This window comes from Hirundo rustica, chromosome 3, assembly GCF_015227805.2.
Source record: "Hirundo rustica isolate bHirRus1 chromosome 3, bHirRus1.pri.v3, whole genome shotgun sequence".
NCBI classification, from domain to species: domain Eukaryota; kingdom Metazoa; phylum Chordata; class Aves; order Passeriformes; family Hirundinidae; genus Hirundo; species Hirundo rustica.
Genome location: NC_053452.1, coordinates 114,944,383 through 114,962,604, shown reverse-complemented (window position 1 = coordinate 114,962,604; position 18,222 = coordinate 114,944,383). Strand labels below are relative to the sequence as shown.

Here is an 18,222-nt window from a genome sequence, read left to right as displayed (position 1 = left end):
TTAAAAGAATTTGTAATCATGAGCAAATACAAATTTTTTTTTCAGACATGAATTTAGTATCACTGTATTTTAGGTCTAAAATAAAGATTCTTGAGTGAGATCATAACTCAGGACAAAACCTCAAAATAAAGTTCGTCTTAAGGTTTAAGAGGATTTGTTTCTTCAAATTTTCCACCATTTTATTTATGTGGTACAGGATCCTACATAATAATTAATTGTCCATTCTTATTGAGTTTGTATGAAATATGTGCCAAAAAAAGTGAGACTTGACTTCCATTGCAGTTCAGTGGAGTGTGTTGAGTAACAATGTCATATGTGGTTTAGCACTTTCCAAATTACAATTTACCTTTCTAACTCAGAAGAGTTAATTACTTATTTCATCATTCTGGGAGACTTTGCCTCAAACACACTCAAGCTATCCATTTCCATAAATTATTAAATTTCATTACAATTTTGTTGTGTATGCCAGGACTGAAAGCAGAATGCACAGCAGAGAAACACTTCACCCCAGTGATTGTTTATTAGCTGAAAAAAAATTCTCAAATTTGTGGTTACAGCTTCCTTGCAGGTACATCCAGGATGAATTTCCTTGGAAAGCATCCTGCTTGTCATGGCTTTTTTTAGTTCTCTAATTTTTTTTTTTTTTTTTTTTGGGCTTTGTCAGGTAATTATATTCACACATTAAACACCTAATTTTCAAGCCAACTGTACAGCTGTAAATATTGTGCTTTCGTTGGAAACCCAGGAATTTTAACCCCCCCCCAATTGCATTTTACATTTTCGAAAGTGCTGCAAGGAGAAACAACGATTAAGTCAATATAAAGAGATTTTTTTGTTGTCGTTGTTTGCATGTGCTTTTTTGCTCTTGGCAGCTGGAAAACAACAACCCAGAGGAAGTTAAGAGGCACGGAGGATGCTGGAGAGATGGAAAGCATACAGGAAATATATTTACAGAGCTGCACATCCAGCTGCCAAATGCTGCTTTTGATGTGGAATAACCCTGGTGGAAATAACCCTGCACTTACCACCTCTCACTACATCCCAAGAGAAAGGGTGACATCATTCGTCACTAAACCCCTCAAAAAATGTAACAGAAAAAGTGGGGGAAAAAAAAAAAATGTCGGAGTCCCTGGAGTTCCTGGAGCTCTGCTTAGAATGCGGCTCACAGCCCGGGGGTGCAGAGGAAGCGCTCCCGGGGCTTCTCCTGGCAACAGCCCGGGTTGCTGGGAGACAGCATCGCCTAAATGGGGAGAAACTTCACCCCACTGGCAGCCTCGTGCATCCAAATGAGGCTTGGTGGAGGCTTCTCGTGCTGATGCCGTAATCTCCCTCTCCGAAATGAAAAAGGAATCCGGAGGATCTTTGCTCAGAGGGTTGTGTGTGGATGCTGATCTGAGGGATCATTCAAAGTTGGTGTGATAAAAGGGGATAATTATTCCTGGGTGAAGGTAGTTGTGGTACACAGGGTTCAGGAGCTTCTCGTTGCTGCTGTTTTGAAAAGGGATGTAAATGTCTGAATTTGCCAAATTCATGGTGTTAAACCTATCAGTTATGAGAGTTAAACACAAGGTTATATTTACTCAGGTTATTTATCCTGGCTAGAGAATAATTTATCTGATTTGTCTGAGTCCTGGGATACATTTGGCTGCTTCGGCTGATTGTGTCCATTTATCTTTAGTGCAGGAATGACACTGACTGGATGTTTAGGTAACGTTTTGCCCTGGATCCCACATATTCCTCCATAATTAAATGAATGTATATCCCAGGCACAGACATGGAATTAGGTTTCCCACTGCTTCTCTTTCCACAGCAGGTAGGAGAGTGTGGCGCAAACCTTACATTGCAGCAGGAACAGGGTGGGACCGAGCACTGGAAGTGGCCGAGTGGTGCTGCAGCAATACCCAGAGTTAGGCTATCACAGGTAGAACAGGCACTGGTGTGTTTGGTTCATCAAAAGACATTTAAATCAAGGAAATAGTGTCCCAAATGCTGTTTTCTTCCACTGGCTGCAGCAGGGTCTGGTGACCAGTGCAGGGTCCAGTGAACAGCTCACATGGAGGTGTCTGTGTAATAACCAGCCACAGAGTCCTGGCTTTGCTGTATTTATGACCTGTCCATGTAGTTGATATTCAATGTAAGGCCTTTAATTTATTTTTTTTAAATTATTTATTGCCCAGGGTCAAAAGCTGTATTTTTATTTAATTCTGTGCACCAAATACCAGTTCACAGAATCACAGCTTTTTCCTTTACTTTCTCTAATCTTCATGGTTCATGCTTGTATGCAATATTGCTAATACTGAAGGAAAGAATTTCCAAAGTCAGGTTATCCAAATGAGAGTGAAGTTGGTTACACATGGAACTGCAGAGGTGCAGCATCTTTAGTTCCTTCAGAACACACAAGGGGTAAATAATAAAAATCACCTTAATTGATTTGAGAGAAGAGAAATGCAGAATAGCCCTTAAGGCAGATTTAAGATAGCTTGAATATTTCAGGTACTAATTCCTGTGTCTTAGTCCTTTTGTGTTTCTTTGATGTACAGTATTTCCTTTCGAATTTTTTCAGCTTTAAAAGCTTTTCTGGTTTAATTAATGTCTTCCTGTCAAATTTATATCTTCAAATTACAGTGGTGTACATTGCCTTAACTTCAGGTTTCTGTAATTTTTAGTGAATTTATTTTTTACTTTGCAACCATTGAATTATTTGGCTTCTAATTTATTGTGTGATAGGCATTGCTTTATCCTTCCATGCTTATCTTTTAATTATTATGTATGGAATTTCAGTGATATGGATACATTCGATTATTGCACTTACTTTGTTGCAAATTTCTATGATATGTATGAAACTTGCATTTAGATTTCCAGTACAATTAAAATAATGCACATAAATAAGCCCTTAGTACAAATCAGATAAAAACCTGGGCAATAAAACCCATCACAATCTGGGGATGGTTATTGCAGTTTCTTATGTATTGCTCGTTGTTAATTCCTGTTGCATATAATGCAAAATTTGAATTAGTGGAGATAATTTGTGTCTTTGTTTTGAAGATAAGATCTTTTTTTTGTTGAGCAATGTGGCCAGGTAGATGATACCTGTACTTTTACTATAGTCTGGGCTTGATTTCTCAGGAATTTGACTTTCTAGGAGCCTCCAGAGATGCTTTAAGGAATGTGCACACTTCAGGAATGGCTGAGAAGCAGAACTCCAGTGGAAACTAATTTTTTTTAGTATCCCTCAATGTGAGCCAGAAATCCCTCATCTTGAGGACAGGTGTTTAGACTTGAGGACTTCAGAAGTAGAGATTTGGTGTCTGAGTATCTGGCTCAAAACTTTTGGGAACCCAGTGAGGAGTGAGAAGTGTTGTGCAAGGGACAGACAGTGGAAGTGTCTTTGTGTTTCTGACATTCCCCATTCACCGTTTACAGGCTTGGAAAAGTGAACTTTTTGGTTCATCAAACATTCAATTCCTCAGAATTCCATCCCAGAACTTCTAAAGTGAGAGCAGGAACCAGGAGAGTCTGGCATTAATGATTTAACAGGCCAAGGGAGGAGAAGGATGACTCCAGACAGCCCTTGGTGCGACTGGCAGGGACTGGCACCTGTGTATGGCAGAATGGGATCACAGGATAATCCAGGCTGGAAGGGACTTGGGGAGATCATTGAGATTGGGATCAGTAGGTTGGCAGCTGATCTGCTCCTCTTGGAGAGAAAATGTCTGTAATCGTCTGCTCCTCCCAAATGTTGAGTTTACATTTTAAAAAATGGCAAAATTCCAAGTCAGGAATCAGTGGCTGATTCAGCAAACTGCAGTAAGGTTTTGTCTAAGATCATCAGAACCAAAATAACTGCACCAGAGATAACATTACAATATATAGGGTCTATGTGGACTATTTATATTGCTTCTTTATTTTGTTTATGTTCTTCCTTAAGGATTCTCCTTCTTACCTAAACAGAGATATGCAAACCTCCTTCTTGCACTTACTGGGCTTGACCTGGGGAGCTGAGATAAAATCTCATCTTGAAGAGGTTGCACTCAGACAACTTGTAATAAAATAAGCTTCTCATAGAATAATAATGTTTTGTTTCAGGAGGATCTTGAGTGACAATTTTCCAAGTTACCACTCAGAAAGGGAACAGGAGCGGGAAGAAATGAGCAGGCAAACCAAATGTAGAGGGTGGATTCTTAAGCAGAATGTCCTTTATATGAAGAAAAATACTCATAAGATAGAGATAAGTTTGCAGTTGGTTTTTAAGGTATTAATTTCAGAAAGTCAGAACATAGATAAGATCCTTTTTTTCAAAAACAATTTTAGGATGTTCTGACCCTCTGCCTCCTTTTTTCTCATAAATCCAGTCATAAATGGGTATAACTGCCCTGGAGTCCAGCTGCATCCTCTGGAATGAAGCAGCAGGACCAATGGCCCATCTGTTTGCCACATTCAGTTCTGAAGTTCTGCTTCTGAAAGGTGTCTCCTGATGTTGGCAGCTGAACACAATTCCTGTTTAAAACCCGAGTTTTGAGCACTGAAGGGATTTGGGGTGGGACCTCACACCTCGTATTTTCCTGTTTAGTGGCTTTAATGCATTTGTTTTCTTACCAGTTGTGTACACTTCTTGGCATTTGATGTAATCTAGTCCCTTGTGCCCTTCTTAGTCATCAAATTGCTTTTCAAATGACCTAAAAGACTCTGTCTTCTACTGGAGGAGGATCCCATCCCACTCAGGAAAAGCTGGATATAGTCTTAATGCTGCATTCCCAGGGTGGGAATTGCAGATTGTTTCTGTGACTGTGAATGTGCCCCTGGCTGGGGATATGGAGATGATTCAGACCATCCTTAAATCCTTGGAGAGATCCTGGGTCTGCCCTTTCCCTGCTCAACCAGTACATTCCTCTGAAATTCCTGGATTAGGAACCATTCCCAGGTGACAGTTGGACACAACATCGTATTTTGGATGTGCCTGGGCTGGTGACACGAGGCCAGAGGATGGGATATGAAGGAGCCATCAGCAGGATTTGAGTGTCCCTCCATCCAGCTCTTGGTGGGGTGGAATTGCACACTCCCACACTTCCCCTTTTGCATTAACTCATTTCTCATTAAGTCCTTGTTTAAGCAGTCATCTTTGTGTTAAACATTCATGCACCAATTAAAACCTATTCAGTGTTTGATTTAGTTTACAATAACTAAAAGCAAATTTTTTGAATGAGAGGCAAAAAAATCACCAGATGTGTGTTTTATCCTTTTGGATACCTATGCACAGACGTTCTCAGGCACTCCTGTTGTTAAGTATAATGGAAGTGGAAAATGAGGAAAACCCAGCACTCTCTGGGCTGATGGCTGGATGAAGATGAGGAATTCTGAGATACTGATCTCTGTAGAACCATTTATAATATTTAATTAGTGAAAATTCAGTTACTGAACACGAAGACTTTGTACCTGAATTTTACAATAAATTCCTTTATTAGTGCAAAACAAAGCATAAGTTCTTATTCTTCATACCTGGAATTACGAGAGCCTAACTGGACCAAATTTTGGATGAATTCTCTTAGTTATTTCATTTTTTTAGAGCCTCCATTTTCATAATAATTGAAGATGTTTGAGAATTTCTAGCCGCAAGTCTATTTTCACTCCACCCAAGTTAATTGTAAGTGGATTTTATTATGACTAACTATTCCTACCTCAAGTTCTGTGCATTTATTTTTCGTGTTGCACACTGCAATCACTTTTTAAATGCCACTCAGCCCTGCCTGTAACTGTTTTTCTCCTGAGAACTAAAAAGAGATAATAAACAATTAATGGTACCGACAGGATTTAAAAATCCAAGTTATACTTTATATTGGAAGCCTTCTGGGTGGTACTGGATGGAGAGAATGGGAAAATAGGAATTTAACCTAGGAATGCAAATTCTGTTGGCTTTGCTCCGGAAAAGATCTGGTCCTAAGGAAAGTGAAGAAGAACACATTTAGTGGAGATTGACCCATGGATTTGGAATTTCAAATTGGGGTGGAATGCCAGCACATGATGGGCAGTTGAAGGATAATCCCACAGTGATTTTAGGAAGTTTTTGACAGCTTCCCATAGAGTTTGGTCTTGTCATTTATTTGCCTTGCAGAGCTGGAGGACTCCACCCCGCAGTGTGACAGCGCCAGCCCTAAACCCGCTGGGCTTGCGGATCTGCTGCCTGGATTTTCAGGTGGATTCAGCTGGAACTCTCCATTCCTGGGGCTAATGTTTTCCATGGCATGGAAAGATCGCAGTCAGGCAAACATGATGTTGTCAAAATGATAAATGGTAAATGCAGATAGTAGAGGGACAGCTGCCAGGAGGAGAGAGCCCATCCCGGGCCAGAATTAATTGGGGACACGCAAAACTGTGCAAAACAAGCTGCCAAAGGTGGTCCCTGTATTGACTGACCTTGGGAATCTGCAGGACCTGAGGCCCTTGCAGGTCTAATCCTTCATGTTACATTTTTTCATGCATTTATAGGCCTCTATTCTTGTGTTCTTGTATTTTTCTTTCATTTTATTTGGTTAATTCTTGAAATGTTGACTTCAGCTCTTGCCATCTTCCCTTGCCTCTTTTGGGTGGCTGCAATATTCATTCTTCTTTTCCTTCTCTCAGTATTCCTTCTCATTTTACTGGTCTCTGTGTAATAGCTACAGTCACTCGCTTATATGTTCTTAGAGCTTCCCCGATGTTGGGCTGTTTAATAATAAAACCCAGAAAAGTGGAGAGTCAATAGGAAATTCTTTGTCATCATCTCTGTATGAAGAGCCCAGGTAAGAGGAGCCTTTTTCCTGTCACGTGATACACTTTCACCCTTCAATAATAAATCAGCAAAGCATCTGGCTCCAAAATTAGACTCCTAAAAACCTCTGGCTTGTCCTCAGAGGCATTGGTTTCACTTAATCTCTAATGGAAATGTCCACAAATGATAACAGGGGTGTGATAGCAGAAGGACTGATAGAGTTGCCTTGCTATACCAGATACTCCAATGTGTTTATTTTTAAAAATAAAATATTTTGGGGACTGTCACACCCAGACAGACCTCGTATCAGGTGGTCAGGATGAAGTGTTACACAGCTTTCATTGGTCCATGACACTGTGGTGTCCAGCAAGGAAGAGAAAAAGGGAAATAAAGGCTATACCTGACATTTGAAAGTAACTTTTTCGGGTTGTGTTCCAAATAGAACAACTTAAATGAATGAGTTACTTCTTCTATTCCAAAATTTTCCACTTTGGAGGTGGGAAATAATGCTCACTTCACAGGTGTACTGGGACAGGTGTCCAGGTGTACCACACTGGTGAGACACAGTGGCATTTGAGATGGAAAAATACACGCATAAAAAGGAATGCCACGACATCAAGAGGCTTTCACTGGGAGAATTTTAAATGAAAAAAATCCAGGGGCATGAAGGCAAAATGCATAAAAGATCACAGAATCCTTAAGGTTGGAAAAAAGCTTTAAGATCATCAAGTCCAAGATGGAAAAAAAAATTGAAATGAATGATGACCAAGGCACAGATCAATATTATTTTTTTTTCCTAATTTTTCAAAGCAAGACCAGTGATAGCTAAGCTACTGTGAAAAGAAAAAATTCAGGGATTTTCTCCGAGCATGGGGATATAGATGGTGTTAAAGGACAGAGCTCCACATGGTTCCGTAATGGTAAACAACAAAAGTGGACAAATTTGGACTGGAGATGGATAGGAAAATACTTGGAGTGATGAGGAATTTGTCTCTTTCCATATTTTGTGCCTTGGGAGAGAATAACATCAAAGAATCATCAGTAGGACAGCTGGAGAGAGGAGAATGCTCAGGAGAAAGGTGTAAAAGCGCTTTGTGGAGTCACTAATACCGAACCTGGTGTCAGGTCAAGTTAGCAGGGAGTTGAGTCCTTGATTATTGCAGCCTTCCAAGGAAAAATCCATAGACTTTGTGCGGGAAGGAAAGGAAAGGGCTGACTTCAGAACTGTGGGAGACAACAACAAGAAAAGCAAACTGGAGAAGCTGAGGGGGGAACATGGTGAAAGCCAAACAGAAAACATGAAAAAAGGGCCCCAAACAAGGCGTGGAGAAAGTTTTATGTTTTCTTCCTATCTGGAGGATACTGAACGCTCAATTCATTGGGCTGGAAACTTCTTAATGTGAAGGAGGAGAAATGAGTTACATTGAGAGATATGAACACCTTGGACTGGAGGATGCATCTTGGGAGGTGTCACAGAGGGAGCAATTCCAGTGGAGAGGTGGAACTGGGAGAGCTGCCAAGGTAAACTACACCTTGGACAAAAGGCTTTAAGGCGGGAAGAGTGGACCCGTTTCTACACATGAGATCCAATGTTGTTGGATCCACTGCCTTTGGGGCAGTATTTTGAGGGATAAAATAAGGCTCCTCATCCTGTTAGCAAATGCTTTACAGAAAAACACTTGTCTGCTTGGGTATATATTTGTTTTTACTGCCTTAACTTCCACTAAGAGTAAAGAAGGAATAAAGAAGGAAAGAAGTTCAAATAGTTCATCTCTACTGGAATTATATATGTATTTAGTATTGCTGAAGTCCCCTGAATTGTATGTCAATCCATACAATTTTTGAAGGAAAACTAATTAAAAGCTGAGCATTTAATAGTGACTGCTGCAGTTGTGTAGCCTTTCAGAGTTAATTCCACTGTCAATAATTTCCATGAGATCTTTTTTTCACATGTTGGTGCCTGATGGTCTTGCAGTAAAGGCAAAGTGACACATTAGAATTTGCTGTCAAGTGCACAAAGAAAAGAAATAGAAAGATTATACACAGCTTTTTTCCCAAGTTGGCCCTGTCAGGAGGATGCAAGGTGCAAATGAAATGAGAGAGTATGCAATATTTTGAGGCGTAAATGTGATTTTAAAGTTAATGGTGTTTCTTCTGGAGTTGGGAGGCTACTGGGAGAAACATGGATGGGTCCATTACAGTCACTGGAAACAGGACAAGGGAGGGCAACCTTGGGTGGATCTCTGAGGTCTGAAGGGCAGAGAATTTTCCTGTTTTTTTTTTTTTTAAATCTTTAGATAACGACACCCAATCTCTGACTGAATGGGACCTTTAGAAAGAGAGGGATTTTCTTGGATATTGGGAAGAGATTGTTGCCTGTGAGGGTGGGGAGGCCCTGGGATAAGTTGCCCAGAGAAGCTGTGGCTGCCCCTGGATCCCTGGAAGTGTCCAAGGCCCGGTTGGACAGGGCTTGGAGCACCCTGGGATAATGGAAGGTGTCCCTGCCCATGGCAGGGTATGGAACAGGATGGTCTTTAGTGTCCCTTCCAAACCAAACCATTCTATGATCCTGTGAACTTCTGAGACTCTCTACTGAATAAACTTAGAAAATTAAACACTTCGGGAAGGTTTTTTCCCTCAGAATATTCTATTTAGCTCATTAATGTAATGCATGTGTTTTAAAAAGTTGGCATTTTGCCTTGGCAAATAGCTTGAAGATAAAAGAAAGTTTATTCCTGTAATTTTCCTCACATGAATTCTTGTCATTTAGAATATCTTAAATGAAGTTCCAAATCTAATTTTCTATCCTTAAAGTCTTGCAACACATCAGAAAATTTCCCACCAGAGTTGACTATTAATGCTGAGCCATTTCTGCTCTGAGTGCCACAAGAACTGGAGCTGTTGAATTAAAAGATGACATCATTGGATCTACGGATGTGGGGAGATTTGTTGTGTGTGAGCTGGGATCCGATTTCTTATTAATTTTCAGCTGACTTTTAATAATGGTGGAATTGAGAAGACGGGTTGTTTTCAAGCTGGAGTTCAGATAAAGTTAAAATGTGCGTGACTTCCAAGTGTGATCTTAATTCAAATCTATACGTCTCCTGCTCCTGGCATCTTCCCATGATTCTGGGGAGGAGAGAATGAAAACACATTATTTTAAGTAGTATTTGGTGCTTATTAAAATTACACATACGCCCGCCTTCCAAAGAGTCTTGATTTACTGCAGGTTGTTCATGTGTCGCATGCGGACATTTTTAGCGAGCAGATTTCTTATCCCTGCGAGAACAGGGAATGGCTTCCAGTGCTCCACGATCCGGGAGCACAAACGTTGCATCCATTGTAAAAGGTAGGGAACCATGAAATCTATAAAGCCGATTTGGCAGGAGCAGCGGCTGTTGGTGCCAAGATTTGGTTACTGACCCACAGTTTCCTGTTTGGAAATCTATTAATTGATTCGCAAAGAGCATCTTTTTGGAAAACAAGGATTCAGACAGGCTGGCACAGGCTGGAGCTCCGCCAAGACTGCTCGGGAAGGTTGCCATGCTGGGAGCGAGCGAGCGAGAGAGCGAGAGAGCGAGCGAGGCGAGGGAAGAAAAAAAGGCAAGACTTGGCACGGCTCAGTCAAATCAGCTTCTTTTGTCTGCTGTCTCGGCTTGAGCTTCGCGAAAGAAAACCGTCCTGGGGTACAGAAAAACTCACAACTTTTTTTTTTGGTTTTCAAACTTCCGTCGCTTTTTAAGTCTCTTGGGCTCTTGGGAAGTGGTGGTGACATTAAATGACGTCCAGTTAGCAGTGAGCAGAGAAATAAAAGCTTTTAATGAAGACTCCACAATGTCAGTTTGTACATATGGGAAATACGATATTTGGTGATTTTTTTTTTTTCCCCCTATGTCTGATAAACTGTAAGGGAGCCGAGTAACTTGGAAGATTACAGAGGGAATGTGTAAATAAAAGGGAGAATTTTCATTTTTTGCAGCAAAACAAAAAACTTTTCATCGAAACAAACGTGCTTTAAAACCGAACCTGATCTCCTTTGGAATACGTTCGGAACGGGAATTCCAGCGTTTCTCTCGACAGAAATGAACTTTTAATGGAACCTCCTTAAAGATTTCATCTGACCCAGCAGTGAAGTAAGAGTAGAGAGAAAGTTGTGACACCTCAATAGCAAAGTGAGTACGTTCTTAAAGCCACAACGTTTGTTTTTGCTGCTTGGTGCTGTCCTGGCTCCATGTCCCAGCCTTTAGGGACAAACCTGAAGACCCAGCAGGACACACCGAAGACACCCAGGCTATGCCTGAAGGGCAAAATCAGAGCGTGGTTATTCTGCTCCTGCTCTCAAACATTCCCTTCAGTGCATCTTCCTAGAGAGCCTCTGAAATCGCTGAATTTTCTACTTTTAGAAGCAACAAGAGGTGGAAAAATATCGGCTGCTGCCAAGTGAGGAATGTTTGAAGATGAGACGGTTGATGGCACTGGATACGGAAACTTCAGTTTGTAGTTACAGGTCCTGTTTGCTGCAAACAGTGAAAAATTGGGCTCTTTTCTCAGGAATTAAAAGAAAATGGACTAAAAAAATCAGTGATGGCTGAAGCATGGGTGCTTTACAATTTCAGTAAAATGAAGGACCTGAAAGTCCATTGTTTTCTCCAAAGGTGCCTGGATTTTCAGGGAGAGAGGTACCTGCCTGCTGATTTCTTGGGAGCAAATATGATCACACTGCCTATTAGGCCTGGATGTACTGGGATTTTCCTCCTGCTGCTGTGACAATCAGCATTATTATTTCAGGGAGTAACTGTAAACCGTAGATTTTTACGGATCGGTTTCGCTTGGGGTAAGTATTACCCTATCCTTAAAAACTGGATTGTTCAGCCTGTGAGATGTGCAATTCCTGGCATGCTGCACAAGTACATTTCCATCATTCTTCCCTGCTGAAGGGAAGAAACAACATTATTGGAAAGGTTTTTAATAGGAATGTGTTTGTGTTTTAGCTGTGGCATTTGGATTATGAGGCTGCTAAAATTAACTGGTCTTTTTGATGATGTCAAAAACTTGGGTTACTTAATATTACATTAAATTGGTTTCTTAGCAAGATCTGTCTGTTTTTTTACTACATCAGTGAGCCTTTTGAAAGATGCTGTAGTTAAATGGTGGGTAAGATGCTGTTGTGATTAATATTTGGTGCACATGCTGTTGTGATTAATATTTGGTGCACTGAAACCTTTTAATAGGGTTTCTCAAGGATTTTTGAAGAAAAATTGCCATTATTCACATAGCAACCCTGTCTTTCTAAATCCTTAAAAAATATTCCTCAACAGTTCTGTGTGGGAATAGGTGTGCCGTGGGGGATTTCAAATGGATCCTGGGTGGAAGGGGAGTGTTTGGAGGAGTTGAGTTCTGCTCTCTGTGTGGTTCTTGTCTGTTTTTCCTGTGCAGGCATTGCCATGGGATGTGCTCGGGGACACGGGGATGTGCTGTGCTGAGTTTGCATCACAGCAGTGCCCTAAGTTTGCCTGTCCGTGGGGAATTTTGGAAGGAATTCCCTTTATTTCTCAGAAATCGTGCATAGTCTGAAAGCATTTGCTGTTTTCTTTAATTGTTACATTCCAAACCAAATCTTTACGGGGTGTCCCTATTAAAATTCAGAAAACAGCAGAAAACATTTATGGTGCTGCTACTAAGGGAAATATTAAAATGACCATTGCATATCTAAGTGATACACTAAATTAACTATATTTCTCTCTCAAGTACGTACATAATTTCATAAATTCAGGTTTTAAACATGATCAACATGTGGGTGCTTGCAGTGCATTTTTAAAGAGAAATATTTGTACAAGTATTTCAATATCTGTGGACACTGAAGTTGTTTTGGAGCAATTTCTACAATGCTGGAAACACTGTTTATCTCTGAAATACCTCGTCAGTACATTTTGGGTTCCGAAATGAGATACACACCACTGCACATTTCTTTTGGCCTATGGTATAAAATATTTTTCTTCCCGATAAACTCTTTGATTTTAAAAGTTCATCTAAGTGCTGTTTGTTTGGAAAATATCCCAACTTGGCAATTTAAAAATGGAATTGGAATTGCAAGGTTTAAATGGTTGGAACCTGAACATTGGTTGGATTGGATGCAACTGGAATTTCTGGTGTAATTTGACATGGTTTATTGTATTTATGTATTTTCTTTATCAGCTGGAGTTTTCTGGATACTTTAATTTGATTATTCGCTGCCACCATTCATCTATGATCCTTAATTATTGGATAGGTTTAATAACTTCATAAATGAACAATTAGTGTTTAATTCTTAATGAATCATTAATATCTGTTTTAGATTGGATTGTACAGTGCCTTAACGTGGCATATTTCAGTGTGCAGGTGAGGATTGGGGGTTGGGGTTTAACATCACTTTTGTTATTAAACCACAGATAATATTTCATATTAGAGCATCACATTTGGTACTGTGATGGGCCAATATCTGATTTCACTTTTGGTGATTAATAGACATAAACCAAGGTTTACTCTCCTGTTTTAATTCGTGTCAAAGTAGTTTGAGATCAAAATGGGCCTGGATTGTGCTTAGTTTACACCTTTTATATTGATATATTAAATCATTTTTAGGATGAACTCTTACTCTGAACCCCTGTGGTTATTGGACGAGGAAGAGATGAGCAGTTCTCAGTATGAATGTGGATTCTCCCTAAATATGGTTACAGGACAATATTATAAATGTTAAAATTTTGGGTGTTTCTTTGCATTCCAGCCGTGGGAGATTATCCTGATATTCTGCATATGGCAGAACTCCATGTGCTGAGGTGTCCTCAGTGTCTATAACAGTATTTAAAAAAAAATTAAAAAGTTATATTATATATATATTTTAAGAATCTTATCATTCACTATTTATTCTTTACCATTAATTCAGATTAATCGCTTATTTTGAGTCCACCATTCCAGAGTGTTTTCTCTTGGCACAGTGGGATTGAGTTGTGTGGAATTCCTTTATTCCATACAGGCCACAGTCTATCCATGCCACAAAAATTTTGAGCAAAATCAATATTATTTTGTCCACTGTAACTCTTAAAATATCATTTAAGTGAGCTGGGTAACTTTTGTAGTCATTGTGCAGGAATAAACACCTTTAGGAGGTGATTAGGGAGGTTGTCCCATTAGTCCTGTGAGTCACTCTCTTTATTGACCATAAAAAATTGGAAAACAGAAGAAAATATGGTTAGAATATAAGAATATGAATTTGTAGTATTTTTAAGTTATATTGTCTGCTATATTCTCATTTATTTATAGATGAGCAATAGCTCCCAATTGTTTAGGATCTGACTGATTCTGATAATTTTCTTATTGAAATTGTTGTAGAAATAATAGAAGCTTGTACTGTTAATTATTATGGACATCCATGTTTTTCCTTTTTGTCTTTTTTTTTTTTTCTGTAATTAAGTTATGCCCAGTGTACATCTGTTCCTCTGAGTGTTTTTAGGGATAGATTACAGGCCATGCAAAACATTCCCATTGTCTTTCCCTTACATTTGTTTAATCACCTATTTTCTCTTAAGTTTGCCAGGATCAAGCAGAGTCTTGGTGTCATCTTTTCTCCTGTTTGCTGCTGACCTCTTCAGCCTGTGTCAAATTCTGGTTTGTCTGAAGTTACAACTTCTGTACTATCAAAATTTGGGGTTTTAAAACAGGACGTGCGCAGTGTTTGCAGCACTGTTTTCTCTGTGTGCTCTTATCCTGTTAGTCAATAGATTAATAGGAGAGAAATCACGGAATATCCAATCCCTGATCTTGAGCAGGGACACCTTCCACTGTCCCAGGTTGCTCCAAGCCCTGTCCAGCCTGGCCTTGGATACTTCCAGGGATGGGTTATCCAGCACATCCCTGAGCAGCTGGTCCGTGACTGATGGTTCAGACACTTCCAGATCCACAGTTTAGGAATGAATCAGATCCCAGGAAAAGTGTCTCCCTCATACGGACACAACGCTTTTACTGAATGCCAAAGGAAACTGGAATCTCTGAAGAAAGGTTTGGTTGAGTTCACTAAACTGCAATGAAAAGACCTTCCATATAAATTAATATTAAAAGAACAGGAGAAGAAGCATGAAAAACCCATTTTTATTTTCTCTCTGCTAAATTACATCAAAATGGAAAATTTCTTTTACCCTCTTCTTGGATTATGCACGTAAGAGTTCCTGCTTTTCTCCTGACACAGAACAAGGGTTTAGTTCTTGTTCTCCAAATGGAAACTTTGGATTTCAGCCCTGAGAGGTTTCCATTGTATTGATTTTTTCATGCAAACTTTCGTCCCTTCTACACCTCAGCACAACACCAAGTGTGCAGTGTAAGAGTAGGTAAAAAGTAAAAGTGCTTTGCTCCATGAAAGATTCCTGTGTGGTTTTTGTTTTGGAAGCCCCATGGATGTGATTTTTCCAGTCCTACAGATAGGAATAGGCATAAAGTCTCTTTCTTGTTCATCTAATGCACAGTAAGTAAAAACTAAGAACTCTACACACGGTACAGTGTTAAGAGTGTTCAAATTTTCATTTTCCACAGACAGTGATTTTAGTAATAAAAATTCCATCCCAGATTAAAGCACCTGCAGAGACAGTGGAGAGGACAGACTGCGAGAAAATGTGTGGGTCCAGGAGGAGCATACTCAGAAAAATCTGTTTTGACCTGCACTGATAGAAATGGTTGAACATGGTAGGCTGGGAAGATTTGCATGGAATTGTAGGTGATATCCACTGATAAAATCTTCTCCAGGAAATCTGTAACCTCCTCTTGTTGTAGGCAGTTTTCCCATTTCTAAGACCAGCCTGGTGTTTGCCCGTGAGTTTCCATTATAGTCTGTTCCCAGCTGGGAGAGAGTTGCGTTTCTCTGTCCTTGGTTATGAATTCTTTGTTCATTGTCCATCTTCTTTTTGATCTCCATAGGTGGGAAGGCAGGAAGGACTTCAAGGAAAGAGAGGATCTCTTTATTTAGTTAAGGCTTTCATTGACATGATGAAATCATGGAATGAGGAATCCTTTGGGTTAAGAGGGACCTGAAACTCATCCAGTTCCACCCCTTGCCATGGGCAGAGACACCTTCCACTGTCCAGGTTGCTCCAAGCCCTGTCCAACCTGGCCTTGGACACTTCCAGGGATCCAGGGGCAGCCACAGCTTCTCTGGGCACCTTGTGCCAGGGCCTCACCACCCTCACAGGGAATAATTCCTTCCCTGTATATAAACAAAATCCACCCTCCTTTGATTTAAAGCCGTTCCTCCTTGTCCCAATGGCTTTATTACCTACCTTTTATATGGCTTTTGTTTATATCTATGGTTTTATACTTATATTTTATAAGTCTTTCCATTAGTTGTTCACAGTTGTGATATATTTCAAGAGCTTGAGATGTTTTGTTCTGCTGCCATTACATTTCCGGCTCTATTTTTCTGTTTTTGTGCAGCCAGTGTAAAAACTTCATATAAATGAGTTTTTGTAATGTCTGCTGTATTTATTTATTTTTTTTAAGCTATGATTAAACCGGTAAACTCATAGTATTGGTGTAATTTTGCATTTAAGATACATTCTGCTGTTGCAATAAACCCCATTGTCCCAGTATGATGCTTTTCCTTTCATATGGATTCACACTGTAGAACATAATTCTTTCTCTTTGGTAGAAATTAATCTGAAAAGGAACTGTTAAAAGCCAATATATTTGTAGTGAATGAAGCAGTTTTAGCAGAGAGAACAATGTGGTTCCTGCAACACTGTCTCACTGTCTCCTCCTGAAAATTGCTCTGGTGCAGGAGACTGTTGTGGCACTTATTTTTATAGTTGGGAAACATTATTCTTGTTGTTTAATTCAGCTGCTGACATAATGAGTGCTCAGCTGTAATGAATATTTGATGTGTTTATGCTAATGTAAAGTCCCAGCTATTGCCAGTTCTCTCCAACCTTTCTAACTTTTTAGACAACAATTTTAAGAGCGATGCATTTTGCCCAATGTGTCTTGATGAAAAGGAAGAATATTTTTATGGACGCTTAATTAACAACTCATAAATTAATTTTCTTGTGGTCTTAGCTGTTATTCTGTAATATTTTAGCTTGAAATGGTCTCCTTAGACTCTCATGAGAGAATTGGGCCAGGATGAGGATCTGCAGTGTAGGTGTGTGGGACTCATTACTGCTGTTTTCCCTCAGAGTCAGCAGCCACAGCTGGGCACTTTTAGGCAGATTTGGTCATTAATTCCAAGCTATTGGAGCTGCAGGTGGAAATGCGGAATCTTCTAAATAATAATCTCCTAAAAGCAGCATAAGAAAGACACAGATGGGATTGAAAGTGTTGAGATGAGAGGATAAAGGTGCTCCAAGGGCTGGAGCTCCTCTGCTCTGGAGCCAGGCTGGGAGAGCTGGGGGTGCTCACCTGGAGAAGAGAAGGATCCAGGGAGAGCTCAGAGCCCCTTCCAGAGCCTAAAGGGCTCCAGGAGAGCTGGAGAGGGACTGGGGACAAGGGATGGAGGGACAGAACACAGGGAATGGCTTCCCACTGCCAGAGGGCAGGGATGGATGGGATATTGGGAAGGAATTCCTGGCTGTGAGGGTGGGGAGGCCCTGGGATAAGTTGCCCAGAGAAGCTGTGGCTGTTCCTGGATCCTTGGAAGTGTCTGTGGCCAGGTTGGACGGGTTTGGAGCAACCTGGGATAGCAAAAGGTTTCCCTGGGGATGGGACTTTAAGGTCTCTCCTGACCCAAACCGTTCTAGGATATTTTCAAATCCTGCACCCAGCTGTGTCAACCAAAGGCATCTCTGGATTTTATGACCTTGTAGTGCCACGAAGTTGACAATACTCTGATCACTCTTTGTGAACTTATAGGGTTTTTTCTTACTTTACTTTTTATTTTTGAAAAAGGAAGTGTTTACTGTGCTCTGTTGTCCTTTTTTTACATGAAACTTGCCTGTCCCTTGCATCACAAATGTCCTCACAATTGTCATTGTCACAGACAATCTCAGTGCTCCTGACTGCAGATACCACCTTTGAGCTGCCTGTGAGATGTGGGGAATTTTGTCTGTGGTATTTCCTCTCAGCTGTTTCATCCTCTGGGATCAGACACAATCCCACTGGCAGGAATTATGCCTGATATTACTGGAAAACGTTCCTGACCGTGTCTCATTGTGAAAGGGTGCAGCCTTGTGCCCTGGAGTGGCCGGGCTTGGACTTGCTTTGTGGCTTCCTTTGTAAGGAGCTCATTGAAACAAATCTTTTGGGTATTCAGCAGCCAAAGGTAGTTTGAAAATGGAAAAAAAATTAAAAATTAACATAGTCAGAAAGTGATAAAATGCAAAAAAAAGACAGAAATAGGAGGAGGGGAACCAAGTAAAGAAAGGGGGGATGAGAAAAATGCTTTTAGGTGAAGTCTTGCCAAGAAGTGACTCCTGACAAGTTTTCATGGTCACTTTTCTTTTGCTATTAGGAACAGAAATCTG

The 18,222-nt window shown here is 40.3% G+C and overlaps 1 protein-coding gene across 2 annotated transcripts in view; it reads left to right on the top strand.

Moving 5' to 3' along the window:
• Positions 1–18,222, top strand: part of MSRA (methionine sulfoxide reductase A) — a 236,737-nt gene that overhangs the window by 5,774 nt on the left and 212,741 nt on the right. The window contains exon 1 of one of the 2 annotated variants that reach the window (XM_058419797.1): positions 11,560–11,579. The exons of the other annotated variant lie outside the window; for it this stretch is intronic. The gene's annotated coding sequence lies outside the window, so the exon portion shown is untranslated. Of the gene's footprint in view, positions 1–11,559; positions 11,580–18,222 lie in introns of those variants that run through there. 2 annotated transcript variants of the gene reach the window in all.